Source organism: Taudactylus pleione, unplaced genomic scaffold, assembly GCF_031769625.1.
Source record: "Taudactylus pleione unplaced genomic scaffold, aTauple2 ptg000967l, whole genome shotgun sequence".
NCBI classification, from domain to species: Eukaryota; Metazoa; Chordata; class Amphibia; order Anura; family Myobatrachidae; genus Taudactylus; species Taudactylus pleione.
In genome coordinates, this window is record NW_028285368.1 from 12,130,001 (window position 1) to 12,140,000 (window position 10,000).

Here is a 10,000-nt window from a genome sequence, read left to right on the forward strand (position 1 = left end):
ACTTCTTAACTCAAGTAAATTCATTGATAAGTTGAAAAAATTAAATGTAAAATGTAATAGAAAAGAATGTTATGGCAGTATAAAATTACCTACAGCACCTGGTATTCCCAGGTGGTCTCCCATGCAAGTACTAACCAGGCCCAACACTGCATAGCTTCCAAGATCAAAGAAGATTGGGCATGTCCAGTGTGGTTTGGCAGTAGGTGCTCAAAAACATTAACTTTAGACCTCTTTTACTTCTTAACTCAAGTAAATTCATTGATAAGTTGAAAAAATTAAATGTAAAATGTAATAGAAAAGAATGTTTTGGCTGTATAAAATTTCCTACAGCAACTGGTATTCTCAGGTGGTCTCCCATCCAAGTACAAACCAGGCCCAACACAGCAAAGCTTACAAGATCAGACGAGATTGGGCATGTCCAGTGTGGTTTGGCTGTAGGTGCTCAAAAGCATTAAATTTAGACCTCTATTACTTCTTAACTCAAGTAAATTCATTGATAAGTTGAAAAAATTAAATGTAAAATGTAATAGAAAAGAATGTTATGGCAGTATAAAATTACCTACAGCACCTGGTATTCCCAGGTGGTTTCCCATTCAAGTACTAACCAAGCCCAACACTGCATAGCTTCCAAGATCAGACGAGATTGGGCATGTCCAGTGTGGTTTGACTGTAGGTTCTCAAAAACATTAACTTTAGACCTCTTTTACTTCTTAACTCAAGAAAATTCATTGATAAGTTGAAAAAATGTAATGTAAAATGTAATAGAATAGAATGTAATGGCTATATAAAATTACCTACAGCACCTGGTATTCCCAGGTGATCTCCCATCCAAGTACTAACCAGGCCCAACACTGCATAGCTTCCAAGTTCAGACGAGATTGGGCATGTCCTGTGTGGTTTGGCTGTAGGTGCTCAAAAACATTAACTTTAGACCTCTATTACTTCTTAACTCAAGTAAATTCATTGATAAGTTGAAAAAATTAAATGTAAAATGTAATAGAAAAGAATGTTATGGCAGTATAAAATTACCTACAGCACCTGGTATTCCCAGGTGGTCACCCATCCAAGTACTAACCAGGCCCAACACTGCATAGCTTCCAAGTTCAGTCGAGATTGGGCATTTCCAGTGTGGTTTGGCTGTAGGTGCTCAAAAACATTAACTATAGACCTCTTTTACTTCTTAACTCAAGTAAATTCAATGATTAGTTGAAAAATGAAATGTAAAATGTAATAGAAAAGATGTTATGGCAGTATAAAATTACCTACAGCACCTGGGATTCCTAGGTGGTCTCCCATCCAAGTACTAACCAGGCCCAACACTGCATAGCTTCCAAGATCAGACGATATTGGGCATGTCCAGTGTGGTTTGGCTGTAGGTGTCCCAAACCAATAATTTTAGACCTCTATTACTTCTTAACTCAAGTAAATTCATTGATAAGTTGAAAAAATTAAATGTAAAATGTAATAGAAAAGAATGTTATGGCAGTATAAAATTACCTACAGCTCCTGGTATTCCCAGGTGGTCTCCCATCCAAGTACTAACCAGGCCCAACACTGCATAGCTTCCAAGTTCAGACGAGATTGGGCATGTCCAGTGTGGTTTGGCTGTAGGTGCTCAAACACATTAACTTTAGACCTCTATTACTTCTTAACTCAAGTAAATTCATTGATACGTTGAAAAAATTAAATGTAAAATGTAATAGAAAAGAATGTTATGGCAGTATAAAATTACTTACAGCACCTGGTATTCCCAGGTGGTCCACCATCCAAGTACTAACCAGGCCCAACACTGCATAGCTTCCAAGTTCAGACGAGATTGGGCATGTCCAGTGTGGTTTGGCTGTAGGTGCTCAAAAACATTAACTTTAGACCTCTTTTACTTCTTAACTCAAGTAAATTCAATGATAAGTTGAAAAATGAAATGTAAAATGTAATAGAAAAGAATGTTATGGCAGTATTAAATTACCTACAGCACCTGGCATTCCCAGGTGGTCTCTCATCCAAGTACTAACCAGGCCCAACACTGCATAGCTTCCAAGATCAGATGATATTGGGCATGTCCAGTGTGGTTTGGCTGTAGGTGCCCAAAACCTTTAACTTTAGACCTCAATTACTTCTTAACTCAAGTAAATTCATTGATAAGTTGAAAAAATTAAATGTAAAATGTAATAGAAAAGAATGTTATGGCAGTATAAAATTACCTACAGCACCTGTTATTCCCAGGTGGTCTCCCGTCCAAGTACTAACCAGGCCCAACACTGCATAGCTTCCAAGATCAAACGAGATTGGGAATGTCCAGTGTGGTTTGGCTGTAGGTGCTCAAAAGCATTAACTTTTGACCTCTATTACTTCTTAACTCAAGTAAATTCATTGATAAGTTGAAAAAATGTAATTTAAAATGTAATAGAAAAGAATGTTATGGCTATATAAAATTACCTACAGCACCTGGTATTCCCAGGTGGTCTCCCGTCCAAGTACTAACCAGGCCCAACACTGCATAGCTTCCAAGATCAGACGAGATTGGGCATGTCCAGTGTGGTTCGGCTGTAGGTGCTCAAAAGCATTAACTTTAGACCTCTATTACTTCTTAACTCAAGTAAATTCATTGATAAGTTGAAAAAATTAAATGTAAAATGTAGTAGAATAGACTGTTATGGCAGTATAAAATTACCTACAGCACCTGGGATTCCTAGGTGGTCTCCCACCCAAGTACTAACCAGGCCCACCACTGCATAGCTTCCAAGATCAGACGAGAGTGGGCATGTCCAGTGTGGTTTGGCTGTAGGTACTCAAAAACATTAACTTTAGACCTCTTTTACTTCTTAACTCAAGTAAATTCGATGATAAGTTGAAAAATGAAATGTAAAATGTAATGGAAAAGAATGTTATGGCAGTATAAAATTACCTACAGCACCTGGTATTCCCAGGTGGTCTCCCATTCAAGTACTAACCAGGCCCAACACTGCATAGCTTCCAAGATCAGATGATATTAGGCATGTCCAGTGTGATTTGGCTGTAGGTGCTCAAAAACATTAATTTTAGACCTCTATTACTTCTTAACTCAAGTAAATTCATTGATAAGTTGAAAAAATTAAATGTAAAATGTAATAGAAAAGAATGTTATGGCAGTATAAAATTACCTACAGCACCTGGTATTCCCAGGTGGTCTCCCATCTAAGAACTAACTTGGCCCAACACTGCATAGCTTCCAAAATCAAACGAGATTGGGCATTTCCAGTGTGGTTTGGCTGTAGGTGCTCAAAAGCATTAACTTTTGACCTCTATTACTTCTTAACTCAAGTAAATTCAATGATAAGTTGAAAAATGAAATGTAAAATGTAATAGAAAAGAAAGTTTTGGCAGTATAAAATTACCTACAGCTCCTGGTATTCCCAGTTGGTCTCCCATCCAAGTTCTAACCAGGCCCAACACTGCATAGTTTCCAAGATCAGACGAGATTGGGCATGTCCAGTGTGGTTTGGCTGTAGGTGCCCAAAGCCATTAACTTAAGACCTCTATTACTTCTTAACTCAAGTAAATTCATTGATAAGTTGAAAAAATTAAATGTAAAATGTAATAGAAAAGAATGTTATGGCAGTAAAAAATTACCTACAGCACCTGGTATTCCCAGGTGGTCTCCCATGCAAGTACTAAACAGGACCAACACTGCATAGCTTCCAAGATCAAACAAGATTGGGCATGTCCAGTGTGGTTTGGCAGTAGGTGCTCAAAAACATTAACTTTAGACCTCTTTTACTTCTTAACTCAAGTAAATTCATTGATAAGTTGAAAAAATTAAATGTAAAATGTAATAGAAAAGAATGTTTTGGCTGTATAAAATTTCCTACAGCAACTGGTATTCTCAGGTGGTCTCCCATCCAAGTACAAACCAGGCCCAACACAGCAAAGCTTACAAGATCAGACGAGATTGGGCATGTCCAGTGTGGTTTGGCTGTAGGTGCTCAAAAGCATTAAATTTAGAACTCTATTACTTCTTAACTCAAGTAAATTCATTGATAAGTTGAAAAAATTAAATGTAAAATGTAATAGAAAAGAATGTTATGGCAGTATAAAATTACCTACAGCACCTGGTATTCCCAGGTGGTTTCCCATCCAAGTACTAACCAGGCCCAACACTGCATAGCTTCCAAGATCAGACGAGATTGGGCATGTCCAGTGTGGTTTGACTGTAGGTGCTCAAAAACATTAACTTTAGACCTCTTTTACTTCTTAACTCAAGAAAATTCATTGATAAGTTGAAAAAATGTAATGTAAAATGTAATAGAAAAGAATGTAATGGCTATATAAAATTACCTACAGCACCTGGTATTCCCAGGTGGTCTCCCCTCGAAGTACTAACCAGGCCCAACACTGCATAGCTTCCAAGATCAGACGAGATTGGGCATGTCCAGTGTGGTTTGGCTGTAGCTGCTCAAAAGCATTAACTTTAGACCTCTATTACTTCTTAACTCAAGTAAATTCATTGATAAGTTGAAAAAATTAAATGTAAAATGTAGTAGAAAAGACTGTTATGGCAGTATAAAATTACCTACAGCACCTGGGATTCCTAGGTGGTCTCCAATCCAAGTACTAACCTAGCCCACCACTGCATAGCTTCCAAGATCAGACGAGATTGGGCATGTCCAGTGTGGTTTGGCTGTAGGTGCTCAAAAACATTATCTTTAGACCTCTTTTACTTCTTAACTCAAGTAAATTCAATGATAAGTTGAAAAATGAAATGTAAAATGTAATGGAAAAGAATGTTATGGCAGTATAAAATTACCTACAGCACCTGGTATTCCCAGGTGGTCTCCCATTCAAGTACTAACCAGTCCCAACACTGCATAGCTTCCAATATCAGACGATATTGGGCATGTCCAGTGTGGTTTGGCTGTAGGTGCTCAAAAACATTAATTTTAGACCTCTATTACTTCTTAACTCAAGTAAATTCATTGATATGTTGAAAAAATTAAATGTAAAATGTAATAGAAAAGAATGTTATGGCAGTATAAAATTACCTACAGCACCTGGTATTCCCAGGTGGTCTCCCATCCAAGTACTAACCAGGCCCAACACTGCATAGCTTCCAAGTTCAGACGAGATTGGGCATGTCCTGTGTGGTTTGGCTGTAGGTGCTCAAAAACATTAACTTTAGACCTCTATTACTTCTTAACTCAAGTAAATTCATTGATAAGTTGAAAAAATTAAATGTAAAATGTAATAGAAAAGAATGTTATGGCAGTATAAAATTACCTACAGCACCTGGTATTCCCAGGTGGTCTCCCATCCAAGTACTAACCAGGCCCAACACTGCATAGTTTCCAAGTTCAGTCGAGATTGGGCATTTCCAGTGTGGTTTGGCTGTAGGTGCTCAAAAACATTAACTTTAGACCTCTTTTACTTCTTAACTCAAGTAAATTCAATGATTAGTTGAAAAATGAAATGTAAAATGTAATAGAAAAGAATTTTATGGCAGTATAAAATAACCTACAGCACCTGGGATTCCTAGGTGGTCTCCCATCCAAGTACTAACCAGGCCCAACACTGCATAGCTTCCAAGATCAGATGATATTGGGCATGTCCAGTGTGCTTTGGCTGTAGGTGCCCCAAACCATTAATTTTAGACCTCTATTACTTGTTAACTCAAGTAAATTCATTGATAAGTTGAAAAAATTAAATGTAAAATGTAATAGAAAAGAATGTTATGGCAGTATAAAATTACCTACAGCTCCTGGTATTCCCAGGTGGTCTCCCATCCAAGTACTAACCAGGCCCAACACTGCATAGCTTCCAAGTTCAGACGAGATTGGGCATGTCCAGTGTGGTTTGGCTGTAGGTGCTCAAACACATTAACTTTCGACCTCTATTACTTCTTAACTGAAGTAAATTCATTGATTAGTTGAAAAAATTAAATGTAAAATGTAATAGAAAAGAATGTTATGGCAGTATAAAATTACCTACAGCACCTGGTATTCCCAGGTGGTCCCCCATCCAAGTACTAACCAGGCCCAACACTGCATAGCTTCCAAGTTCAGACGAGATTGGGCATGTCCAGTGTGGTTTGGCTGTAGGTGCTCAAAAACATTAATTTTAGACCTCTATTACTTCTTAACTCAAGTAAATTCATTGATAAGTTGAAAAAATTAAATGTAAAATGTAATAGAAAAGAATGTTATGGCAGTATAAAATTACCTACAGCACCTGGTATTCCCAGGTGGTCTCCCATCCAAGTACTAACCAGGCCCAACACTGCATAGCTTCCAAGTTCAGACAAGATTGGGCATGTCCTGTGTGGTTTGGCTGTAGGTGCTCAAAAACATTAACTTTAGACCTCTATTACTTCTTAACTCAAGTAAATTCATTGATAAGTTGAAAAAATTAAATGTAAAATGTAATAGAAAAGAATGTTATGGCAGTATAAAATTACCTACAGCACCTGGTATTCCCAGGTGGTCTCCCATCCAAGTACTAACCAGGCCCAACACTGCATAGCTTCCAAGTTCAGTCGAGATTGGGCATTTCCAGTGTGGTTTGGCTGTAGGTGCTCAAAAACATTAACTTTAGACCTCTTTTACTTCTTAACTCAAGTAAATTCAATGATTAGTTGAAAAATGAAATGTAAAATGTAATAGAAAAGAATGTTATGGCAGTATAAAATAACCTACAGCACCTGGGATTCCTAGGTGGTCTCCCATCCAAGTACTAACCAGGCCCAACACTGCATAGCTTCCAAGATCAGACGATATTGGGCATGTCCAGTGTGCTTTGGCTGTAGGTGCCCCAAACCAATAATTTTAGACCTCTATTACTTGTTAACTCAAGTAAATTCATTGATAAGTTGAAAAAATTAAATGTAAAATGTAATAGAAAAGAATGTTATGGCAGTATAAAATTACCTACAGCTCCTGGTATTCCCAGGTGGTCTCCCATCCAAGTACTAACCAGGCAAAACACTGCATAGCTTCCAAGTTCAGACGAGATTGGGCATGTCCAGTGTGGTTTGGCTGTAGGTGCTCAAACAAGTTAACTTTCGACCTCTATTACTTCTTAACTGAAGTAAATTCATTGATTAGTTGAAAAAATTAAATGTAAAATGTAATAGAAAAGAATGTTATGGCAGTATAAAATTACCTACAGCACCTGGTATTCCCAGGTGGTCCCCCATCCAAGTACTACCCAGGCCCAACACTGCATAGCTTCCAAGTTCAGACGAGATTGGGCATGTCCAGTGTGGTTTGGCTGTAGGTGCTCAAAAACATTAACTTTAGACCTCTTTTACTTCTTAACTCAAGTAAATTCAATGATTAGTTGAAAAATGAAATGTAAAATGTAATAGAAAAGAATGTTATGGCAGTATTAAATTACCTACAGCACCTGACATTCCCAGGTGGTCTCCCATCCAAGTACTAACCAGGCCCAACACTGCATAGTTTCCAAGATCAGATGATATTGGGCATGTCCAGTGTGGTTTGGCTGTAGGTCCCCAAAACCTTTAACTTTAGACCTCAATTACTTCTTAACTCAAGTAAATTCATTGATAAGTTGAAAAAATTAAATGTATAATGTAATAGAAAAGAATGTTATGGCAGTATAAAATTACCTACAGCACCTGGTATTCCCAGGTGGTCTCCCGTCCAAGTACTAACCAGGCCCAACACTGCATAGCTTCCAAGATCAAATGAGATTGGGAATGTCCAGTGTGGTTTGGCTGTAGGTGCTCAAAAGCATTAACTTTTGACCTCTATTACTTCTTAACTCAAGTAAATTCATTGATAAGTTGAAAAAATTAAATGTAAAATGTAATAGAATAGACTGTTATGGCAGTATAAAATTACCTACAGAACCTGGGATTCCTAGGTGGTCTCCCATCGAAGTACTAACCAGGCCCAACACTGCATAGCTTCCAAAATCAGACGAGATTGGGCATGTCCAGTGTGGTTTGGCTGTAGGTGCTCAAAAACATTAATTTTAGACCTCTTTTACTTCTTAACTCAAGTAAATTCAATGATAAATTGAAAAATGAAATGTAAAATGTAATAGAAAAGAATGTTTTGGCAGTATAAAATTACCTACAGCTCCTGGTATTCCCAGATGGTTTCCCATCCAAGTACTAACCAGGCCCAACACTGCATAGCTTCCAAGTTCAGTCGAGATTGGGCATGTCCAGTGTGGTTTGGCTGTAGGTGCTCAAAAACATTAACTTTAGGCCTCTTTTACTTCTTAACTCAAGTAAATTCAATGATTAGTTGAAAAATGAAATGTAAAATGTAATAGAAAAGAATGTTATGGCAGTATAAAATTACCTACAGCTCCTGGTATTCCCAGGTGGTCTCCCATCCAAGTACTAACCAGGCCCAACACTGCATAGCTTCCAAGATCAGACGAGATTGGGCATGTCCAGTGTGGTTTGGCTGTAGGTGCCCAAAGCCATTAACTTAAGACCTCTATTACTTCTTAACTCAAGTAAATTCATTGATAAGTTGAAAAAATTAAATGTAAAATGTAATAGAAAAGAATGTTATGGCAGTATAAAATTACCTACAGCACCTGGTATTCCCAGGTGGTCTCCCATGCAAGTTCTAACCAGGCCCAACACTGCATAGCTTCCAAGATCAAACAAGATTGGGCATGTCCAGTGTGGTTTGGCTGTAGGTGCTCAAAAACATTAACTTTAGACCTCTTTTACTTCTTAACTCAAGTAAATTCATTGATAAGTTGAAAAAATTAAATGTAAAATGTAATAGAAAAGAATGTTTTGGCTGTATAAAATTTCCTACAGCAACTGATATTCTCAGGTGGTCTCCCATCCAAGTACAAACCAGGCCCAACACAGCAAAGCTTACAAGATCAGACGAGATTTAGCATGTCCAGTGTGGTTTGGCTGTAGGTGCTCAAAAGCATTAAATTTAGACCTCTATTACTTCTTAACTCAAGTAAACTCATTGATAAGTTGAAAAAATTAAATGTAAAATGTAATAGAAAAGAATGTTATGGCAGTATAAAATTACCTACAGCACCTGGTATTCCCAGGTGGTTTCCCATCCAAGTACTAACCAGGCCCAACACTGCATAGCTTCCAAGTTCAGACGAGATTGGGCATGTCCTGTGTGGTTTGGCTGTAGGTGCTCAAAAACATTAACTTTAGACCTCTATTACTTCTTAACTCAAGTAAATTCATTGATAAGTTGAAAAAATTAAATGTAAAATGTAATAGAAAAGAATGTTATGGCAGTATAAAATTACCTACAGCACCTGGTATTCCCAGGTGGTCTCCCATCCAAGTACTAACCAGGCCCAACACTGCATAGCTTCCAAGTTCAGTCGAGATTGGGCATTTCCAGTGTGGTTTGGCTGTAGGTGCTCAAAAACATTAACTTTAGACCTCTTTTACTTCTTAACTCAAGTAAATTCAATGATTAGTTGAAAAATGAAATGTAAAATGTAATAGAAAAGAATGTTATGGCAGTATAAAATTACCTACAGCACCTGGGATTCCTAGGTGGTCTCCCATCCAAGTACTAACCAGGCCCAACACTGCATAGCTTCCAAGATCAGACGATATTGGGCATGTCCAGTGTGCTTTGGCTGTAGGTGCCCCAAACCAATAATTTTAGACCTCTATTACTTCTTAACTCAAGTAAATTCATTGATAAGTTGAAAAAATTAAATGTAAAATGTAATAGAAAAGAATGTTATGGCAGTATAAAATTACCTACAGCTCCTGGTATTGCCAGGTGGTCTCCCATCCAAGTACTAACCAGGCCCAACACTGCATAGCTTCCAAGGTCAGACAAGATTTGAAATGTCCAGTGTGGTTTGGCTGTAGGTGCTCAAACACATTAACTTTAGACCTCTATTACTTCTTAACTCAAGTAAATTCATTGATAAGTTGAAAAAATTAAATGTAAAATGTAATAGAAAAGAATGTTATGGCAGTATAAAATTACCTACAGCACCTGGTATTCCCAGGTGGTCCCCCATCCAAGTACTAACCAGGCCC

General features: G+C 37.6%; 8 non-coding genes and 34 pseudogenes across 8 annotated transcripts; all 42 read right to left on the reverse strand.

The window, feature by feature from the left end:
- Nucleotides 1-86: 86 nt before the first annotated feature.
- Nucleotides 87-205, reverse strand: LOC148468681 (5S ribosomal RNA; annotated as a pseudogene).
- A 116-nt stretch (nt 206-321) lies between these two features.
- LOC148468682 (5S ribosomal RNA) lies at nt 322-440 on the reverse strand (annotated as a pseudogene).
- A 116-nt stretch (nt 441-556) lies between these two features.
- On the reverse strand, nt 557-675 carry LOC148468683 (5S ribosomal RNA; annotated as a pseudogene).
- A 116-nt stretch (nt 676-791) lies between these two features.
- On the reverse strand, nt 792-910 carry LOC148468684 (5S ribosomal RNA; annotated as a pseudogene).
- Nucleotides 911-1,026: 116 nt separating this feature from the next.
- LOC148468685 (5S ribosomal RNA) lies at nt 1,027-1,145 on the reverse strand. Its single transcript, XR_015873821.1, has one exon. It is a non-coding gene; the product is annotated as a 5S ribosomal RNA (ribosomal RNA).
- Nucleotides 1,146-1,259: 114 nt separating this feature from the next.
- LOC148468686 (5S ribosomal RNA) lies at nt 1,260-1,378 on the reverse strand (annotated as a pseudogene).
- A 116-nt stretch (nt 1,379-1,494) lies between these two features.
- On the reverse strand, nt 1,495-1,613 carry LOC148468687 (5S ribosomal RNA). Its single transcript, XR_015874102.1, has one exon. It is a non-coding gene; the product is annotated as a 5S ribosomal RNA (ribosomal RNA).
- Nucleotides 1,614-1,729: 116 nt separating this feature from the next.
- On the reverse strand, nt 1,730-1,848 carry LOC148468688 (5S ribosomal RNA; annotated as a pseudogene).
- Nucleotides 1,849-1,963: 115 nt separating this feature from the next.
- LOC148468689 (5S ribosomal RNA) lies at nt 1,964-2,082 on the reverse strand (annotated as a pseudogene).
- Nucleotides 2,083-2,198: 116 nt separating this feature from the next.
- On the reverse strand, nt 2,199-2,317 carry LOC148468690 (5S ribosomal RNA; annotated as a pseudogene).
- Nucleotides 2,318-2,433: 116 nt separating this feature from the next.
- Nucleotides 2,434-2,552, reverse strand: LOC148468691 (5S ribosomal RNA; annotated as a pseudogene).
- Nucleotides 2,553-2,668: 116 nt separating this feature from the next.
- LOC148468692 (5S ribosomal RNA) lies at nt 2,669-2,787 on the reverse strand (annotated as a pseudogene).
- A 115-nt stretch (nt 2,788-2,902) lies between these two features.
- On the reverse strand, nt 2,903-3,021 carry LOC148468693 (5S ribosomal RNA; annotated as a pseudogene).
- Nucleotides 3,022-3,137: 116 nt separating this feature from the next.
- Nucleotides 3,138-3,256, reverse strand: LOC148468694 (5S ribosomal RNA; annotated as a pseudogene).
- A 115-nt stretch (nt 3,257-3,371) lies between these two features.
- On the reverse strand, nt 3,372-3,490 carry LOC148468695 (5S ribosomal RNA; annotated as a pseudogene).
- A 116-nt stretch (nt 3,491-3,606) lies between these two features.
- Nucleotides 3,607-3,725, reverse strand: LOC148468696 (5S ribosomal RNA; annotated as a pseudogene).
- Nucleotides 3,726-3,841: 116 nt separating this feature from the next.
- Nucleotides 3,842-3,960, reverse strand: LOC148468697 (5S ribosomal RNA; annotated as a pseudogene).
- A 116-nt stretch (nt 3,961-4,076) lies between these two features.
- LOC148468698 (5S ribosomal RNA) lies at nt 4,077-4,195 on the reverse strand (annotated as a pseudogene).
- A 116-nt stretch (nt 4,196-4,311) lies between these two features.
- On the reverse strand, nt 4,312-4,430 carry LOC148468699 (5S ribosomal RNA; annotated as a pseudogene).
- Nucleotides 4,431-4,546: 116 nt separating this feature from the next.
- Nucleotides 4,547-4,665, reverse strand: LOC148468700 (5S ribosomal RNA; annotated as a pseudogene).
- A 115-nt stretch (nt 4,666-4,780) lies between these two features.
- LOC148468701 (5S ribosomal RNA) lies at nt 4,781-4,899 on the reverse strand (annotated as a pseudogene).
- Nucleotides 4,900-5,015: 116 nt separating this feature from the next.
- LOC148468702 (5S ribosomal RNA) lies at nt 5,016-5,134 on the reverse strand (annotated as a pseudogene).
- A 116-nt stretch (nt 5,135-5,250) lies between these two features.
- On the reverse strand, nt 5,251-5,369 carry LOC148468703 (5S ribosomal RNA). The gene has a single exon (XR_015873833.1). It is a non-coding gene; the product is annotated as a 5S ribosomal RNA (ribosomal RNA).
- A 115-nt stretch (nt 5,370-5,484) lies between these two features.
- Nucleotides 5,485-5,603, reverse strand: LOC148468704 (5S ribosomal RNA; annotated as a pseudogene).
- A 116-nt stretch (nt 5,604-5,719) lies between these two features.
- On the reverse strand, nt 5,720-5,838 carry LOC148468705 (5S ribosomal RNA). The gene has a single exon (XR_015874103.1). It is a non-coding gene; the product is annotated as a 5S ribosomal RNA (ribosomal RNA).
- Nucleotides 5,839-5,954: 116 nt separating this feature from the next.
- Nucleotides 5,955-6,073, reverse strand: LOC148468706 (5S ribosomal RNA). The gene has a single exon (XR_015874381.1). It is a non-coding gene; the product is annotated as a 5S ribosomal RNA (ribosomal RNA).
- A 116-nt stretch (nt 6,074-6,189) lies between these two features.
- On the reverse strand, nt 6,190-6,308 carry LOC148468707 (5S ribosomal RNA; annotated as a pseudogene).
- A 116-nt stretch (nt 6,309-6,424) lies between these two features.
- LOC148468708 (5S ribosomal RNA) lies at nt 6,425-6,543 on the reverse strand. The gene has a single exon (XR_015874126.1). It is a non-coding gene; the product is annotated as a 5S ribosomal RNA (ribosomal RNA).
- A 115-nt stretch (nt 6,544-6,658) lies between these two features.
- Nucleotides 6,659-6,777, reverse strand: LOC148468709 (5S ribosomal RNA; annotated as a pseudogene).
- A 116-nt stretch (nt 6,778-6,893) lies between these two features.
- Nucleotides 6,894-7,012, reverse strand: LOC148468710 (5S ribosomal RNA; annotated as a pseudogene).
- Nucleotides 7,013-7,128: 116 nt separating this feature from the next.
- Nucleotides 7,129-7,247, reverse strand: LOC148468711 (5S ribosomal RNA). Its single transcript, XR_015874151.1, has one exon. It is a non-coding gene; the product is annotated as a 5S ribosomal RNA (ribosomal RNA).
- A 115-nt stretch (nt 7,248-7,362) lies between these two features.
- Nucleotides 7,363-7,481, reverse strand: LOC148468712 (5S ribosomal RNA; annotated as a pseudogene).
- A 116-nt stretch (nt 7,482-7,597) lies between these two features.
- On the reverse strand, nt 7,598-7,716 carry LOC148468713 (5S ribosomal RNA; annotated as a pseudogene).
- Nucleotides 7,717-7,832: 116 nt separating this feature from the next.
- On the reverse strand, nt 7,833-7,951 carry LOC148468714 (5S ribosomal RNA; annotated as a pseudogene).
- A 115-nt stretch (nt 7,952-8,066) lies between these two features.
- LOC148468715 (5S ribosomal RNA) lies at nt 8,067-8,185 on the reverse strand (annotated as a pseudogene).
- A 115-nt stretch (nt 8,186-8,300) lies between these two features.
- On the reverse strand, nt 8,301-8,419 carry LOC148468716 (5S ribosomal RNA; annotated as a pseudogene).
- A 116-nt stretch (nt 8,420-8,535) lies between these two features.
- On the reverse strand, nt 8,536-8,654 carry LOC148468717 (5S ribosomal RNA; annotated as a pseudogene).
- A 351-nt stretch (nt 8,655-9,005) lies between these two features.
- On the reverse strand, nt 9,006-9,124 carry LOC148468718 (5S ribosomal RNA; annotated as a pseudogene).
- A 116-nt stretch (nt 9,125-9,240) lies between these two features.
- Nucleotides 9,241-9,359, reverse strand: LOC148468719 (5S ribosomal RNA). Its single transcript, XR_015874127.1, has one exon. It is a non-coding gene; the product is annotated as a 5S ribosomal RNA (ribosomal RNA).
- A 115-nt stretch (nt 9,360-9,474) lies between these two features.
- LOC148468720 (5S ribosomal RNA) lies at nt 9,475-9,593 on the reverse strand (annotated as a pseudogene).
- A 116-nt stretch (nt 9,594-9,709) lies between these two features.
- Nucleotides 9,710-9,828, reverse strand: LOC148468721 (5S ribosomal RNA; annotated as a pseudogene).
- A 116-nt stretch (nt 9,829-9,944) lies between these two features.
- LOC148468722 (5S ribosomal RNA) overlaps nt 9,945-10,000 on the reverse strand; it is a 119-nt pseudogene continuing 63 nt past the window's right edge.